Consider the following 5,492-nt stretch of genomic DNA (forward strand, 5'->3'; position numbering starts at 1 on the left):
CATGTCCCACCAGGCGTAGTGGCACATGCATGTAATCCCAGCACTCGGTAAGCTGAGGCAGGAGAATTGCTCCAAGTTTGAGGCCAGCCTGGCTGCACAGTGAGTTCAAGGCCAGCATGAACAACATAACAAGACCCTGTCTCCAAAAAACAAAAAAAAGAAAAAAAGAAAAGGAAAGGAAAGAGAAAAAAACCCAAAGCATGTCCCCTGCCCATTCTTTGGGTCTGATACAGCTTGGGAATGGGCTATCACCTTTCATGCCCATTCTACTTGGGCTGAGCCAGGGATGTCCTAAACCCATTTTATTGATGGGAAATTTGAGATGCTGCATATCAGTTGACTTTTTTGATGGAAATCTATAATATCTAGGAGGACTAGGGCACCTGGTGCCCACTAAGGGACCATCCCAGTGAGTTCAGGGAGTACCTGAATATTTGCCTTGAGAACAGGAAACTGTCTGACCCCTGAGTCTCCTTTCAGCCTGACTGCTGGCTGGACTCAGACTTGATACGGTACCTGTCCTGGTCAGGGGGCACTGAGAGCTGCTGATGACAGGAATTTGGCTGTTGCAATTCACAGCATATATATACCCCTCCCCCAGTCCCACTTGGGGCAGAAGGAAGTGGCAGATTCTCTTTAATTTCCTCCTGGCAGTGAGAAACAAACAAATGGCTACTACCACATCTCTTGGGGCCTCCCACCCCCTTACTGGGAGGGGCATTCTGACCAAAGGTCCCAGCCCCACCCCCTGCTTCCTCTACTGTAAACATGCTGCCCTGTCCTTACCTTTGCCAAGCTGTTTGGGGGAAGGCTTCACCTCTGGGCCAAGGTCCTCTTCCCTACATCTCCCTGGGGTGAGCCTCACAGCTCTGCGGCAACCCAGCCCCAGGGGGTCAGGCCTCTGTGTCAAGTCAGCAGCCCCTGGCCTTGGTCTCCCAGTCAAGGGTAAGGCTTTGTTTTAGTCCTGGAGCTGCCCTTCCCGCCCACCCAACATGCTCTTCTAGGTGCATGCAGATAAGGCTACTATACCCCCAGCTGCCTTCCACAGCACACTACAGTTTGACCTTGAGCAACTCACATCTAGCCTTCTCTGCCCCAGGGGCCCTTCTCTGACAGAAGGATCAGCTGTCCTCTGCTTCTGTGAAGCTGGCTGGAAGATAACAGGGTGGCCCTGTGATGAGGTGGTTAAGAGAGTCACTGCATGCCAAGACTGCCCTCACTTCCTAGACTGGTGCTCCCAGAAAAGCTTCCCTCCCCAATGTGGAATATAGTCCTGGTCCAGTCTCAGCTACCAAGCTTTAGGCACAATTTCTTTCTTTCTTTTTTTTTTTTTTTACTAAAAATTAAAATGATCTTACCTTTCCTCATGGCAGACTAGATGTGGGCAGGCAGAAAGACCACAGCACCCCCTTCCCTCACCCAAGGCATGCCTGGGAGGACTCTGGGGACTTGGCATGATGCTGTGGCGACTGAGATCCATCTCCCTGGTGGGACTAGGTGTTGATCTCAGGCCTCTTCTTCCATCAGTGTGGTTTTCCTGAGGAAGCTCTTCCCCCTAGCAGGGTCAGGTTCATTTCTGGGTTATAGAAAAGGAGAGGCAAAGATAGAAGTCTGAACATTAAGGTAGCAACTGGAGATGTTGTGGCAGCATGCTTCCCTAATATGCATGAGGCCCTAGTTTGATCCTTAGAAACACACACACACACACACACACACACACACACACACACACACAATGGATGAGTGTAGGGGCTCTGAGGGAACTGGGCAGAGGTTCATTCACAGGACAAGTGAGTAGAGAGGGGCTCCCCCTGACTGAGGTCAAGGACCCTGAGTACATATGTAGGTCCTCATGTTGATCTCATTTAATCACACCTTATTGAAACTGTGGTCTCAAAGTGATCTGTGCAAAGCCTAAGACTGACTGAGAGGCCCACTCCTGAAAGCTCTACCCATCATTCTCACTGTGTCTGCCCTAACCTAGGCTACTTAGGCTCCCAAACCCCTCACTGGCTAATAGCCACAATACTTTTCCATCGGTTCCAGCCACCCTGATTGAGGCCCTCCCCATAGTTTATCACATCTTGGAGATAAATGGTTTGATATGAGCATGAGAGGGAAGGGTTGGTAAGGCTAGAGGGTGGCAGGACTTCCAAAGCCACAAGAAGAAGACTGAATTTGTGCAGAAATGAAGGTAAATCTCTTGACCTCCCATGTGTTGCTCCTGCTCAGATCTCTTCCCTGGCTCTCTAAGACTGCCCTCTGGACCAAATCCAAACTCCTTAGCATCATGTTAGAGGACAAAGTGCTGACCTGTCTTTTGAGCAACTTGTGCTGACTTCAACTAACTTTCTGAGGTAGTTTGCTGGTCTTATCCTCTTGGACCAGATTGGTACCTGCTCAAGGGCAGTCCTTGTGTCCTTTATGGCCAGTGTTGGCATGGGGTGGAGCGTAGGCTCAAAAGACTAATATAAAAACTTGGAAAGGGAGACACAGGCATGGAGGAGAACTTTTCTATCTTTTTCTTTCTTTTTTTGGTACCAGGGATGGAACTTAGGACCTTGTGCTTGCAAGGCAGGCCTCTTCTACAAATGGCTACTACCTGAGAACTTTTCTAAACTAGCTTTTCTCCAAGGATCCTCCTGTATTCCTTAGTATGAAAGAAGAGTCTGGGATCAGCTAAGCTGTACCACCCCAAAGCTCTGAGGATACAGGAGAGCCTTCAGTAGTGGAGCCAGAGGGGCAGGTTGTGGCAGCTGATAAGGTATAGCTCTCCTTCATTCTCAGGCATGGCTAGTATTCATACTCAAGGGAGACTGGGAATACAGATACCTCCAGTCCTTGTCCTCCCTGCAGTTCTATCAACTGCACTGGTTTCTGTTTCACAACTCAGAGGACTGGAGGTTGGTCAGGTGACCTCCAGCAGTTTTGGAATGAGGCTAAGGCGCATGTACACCTGCCGTTTCTTAGAAAGTAGTGACTTGACTTTTCATTCAGCACCCACTTTTGTCTCAGCCCTCATCACTTCATGTTAGATTATCAGCTTGCCCCACAGCAGAAACCCACCCCGTGACATGACTCCCTCTAAGTACTCTCTAGATGCTTGGTGCCTGCGAACACAGAGGTTTTCTCTTCAGTCACTTCCCAGTAGGGTGGGGTTGGCAGTGTTGACATGCCAAGATCTACTTCTTGCCTCCCCTCTGGCCTGACTGGCTGAGTCTGTGCTTCAGGAGGAGTCATATCTAGAAGGAAGATGGCCTGGATAAAGGTCTGTTTTCTCAGATGACAATTAGCAGGTATGTATGTGGGAGTGGGGAAAGAGATATAGCCTGAAGTTGCTTTAAGTTTTATGGTGATTGGGAGGTAAACTGGCCAAGGTTTTGAGACCCTACACTATACCAGGATTGCATTATATATGGTACTACACTTGGGCCCAGCAACCTGTCTGAGGGCTCCCTCACAGTCACCTACAGCACTCTGCCCACTTATTCAGCCTCATCTTTGCTTCTGCTCACTGCAGGTACTTTTTTTTTTTTTTAGATAGGGTCTCTACATAGTTCAGTTTGGCCTTCAACTCACTGTGTAGCCCAGGCTTGCCCCTAACTCCTGATGATCTTCCTACCTCAGCCTCCTGAGGGCTGGGATTACAGGTATGTGCTACCACACCTGGCTACTGCAGGTACTTTCTGGTCTCCATGTCTTTGGAAATGTATTTGCCTGGAACAAACCTTCCTCATCTCTTGCCTATCTTCAATTCCTACTCTTGTGAAGGCCCTTCAGTCAGGGGAGTTTTGAAACTTCAGAGCTCCTGGCAGAGCTCTAATCTCTTTGCATAGTGATTATAGATTTGTTGTTTCCCTCTCCGGTATACCCTGAAAGGATACTAATTTATCTTTGTACCCCCTGGTTCAGTACAGGCACAAAGCACTGGGCAGGAATGAACCTCTCTGAGATGAAAATCTCACACGCTCAAGACATTGCTTGCTTTCCTGACAAAAGGCCTAATTGGGTTCCCTTGTTGAGTTTCCTGGTAGCTGAGAAATGTCTGAGACCGCTGCAAGGAACTCTCCTAGTCCATCCCCTTCTCCCAGGGGCTTTTGTGGGTGGTGTAGTACTTGCTGTGAGCCTTGCGGAGTGACATTATTTTTCTGGTAACGGGGATTGAACTCGGGACCTTGCGCTTTTGAGGCAGGAGGGAGAACTACTTAGCTAAATCGCTGGCCCATGGAGTGAAATTTCTAAGGCCTCTCACTTGTACCCAAGCCTGTGTGATAACTGCATTCCTCCACCAATGCTCACTTAAGTATGTACTGTGCTTCGGGTTCTGTGACCGAGGCATGGAGCTGGAGAAGGCAGTAGGCTCCCTATCTACACAATCGCCTCTGGAGCCCTGAGTAAACAAGCCATGCTCAGTGCCCCAGACCCCAAGAGGCGGTGTCTTGGGCTGTCCTCAGGGGAAGGTAGGCACCCTGGAGAGGGAACAAGAGTGAAAATGGGCCTTCAGGCAACATCACTTTCCACTGGCAGCTACTGCTTTGGGTGACTTGATCCCTCCTGCTTGATCACTCCTGCTTTCTTGTATCGGAAGAGAGGACACAGCTTTGAGTGACGCAAACTCAACACGTGGCTTTCCTGCCATGGTGGTGGCACGTGCCCGTAACCCCAGCATTCTGGAGGCTGAGGCATGAGGATCGCCACTAGTTTGAGCATGAATTACATAGCACTGTCTCAAAACAAACAAAACCACAAACCAACCAAAAAACTAAGGGGCTTTCCTGCTTAGCTTGCTCAACTTGCAGCTGGGGACAGATCCAGCGACTAGGTCTCCGCGGAGGAGGTCTAGAATGGGAATACTTTCCTCGAGGAGAACAGCAGCCTGAGCGGGCTAGTGAGGACAAAGGCGTAGGCAAGGAGGGTGTGCAGCGACCACGAGTTCCGACTCGGGACGAGGAGGGCAATCCAGGCTTTGTTCGGCTTTGTTCGCTCTACTCCAAACTAACTGCGACCTCGGTCCAGTCCTCGTCCTCTGGGGACTCCTTCATTGAGGTTGTTGGGGGCGGACGCGGGCGTGAGGGTGTCCAGGTAACAGCTGTCCCGCTGTTCTCTAAACGCGGCCATACGGAGTAACAAGGCGCAGTCGCCCACCACCAAGCCCATTAGTCTGGCCTTCCGCGACGAGACATCAACCCCAAAATGAGATCTTTAGTTGGCCTGTGATGGGTTTCTCAAGCCAACTGGAGTGAGCTGTTAGTCGGCTGTACACCCGTGGTTTGCAGGAAGTGGCGGAGCGGACAGACATCCAACTACAACTCCCAAGAGGTATCAAGGGTCTTCGCCGCTTGGTGTTCACGTGACTTTCTTCTCGCTCGAGATGGAGTCACGCGATAGGCCGACGAGGGGGCGGGGCCCCCTGGTTTGTCCTCGGCCCCAGTGGCCTATGGGCAGCCGGCCCAGATGGGCGCGCAGCAGGAGGCGGAGTCAGACGGGCTGCT

This window comes from Fukomys damarensis, unplaced genomic scaffold (genome assembly GCF_012274545.1).
Source record: "Fukomys damarensis isolate Sample0158 unplaced genomic scaffold, DMR_v1.0_HiC HiC_scaffold_32, whole genome shotgun sequence".
In the NCBI taxonomy this organism is placed as follows: Eukaryota; Metazoa; Chordata; class Mammalia; order Rodentia; family Bathyergidae; genus Fukomys; species Fukomys damarensis.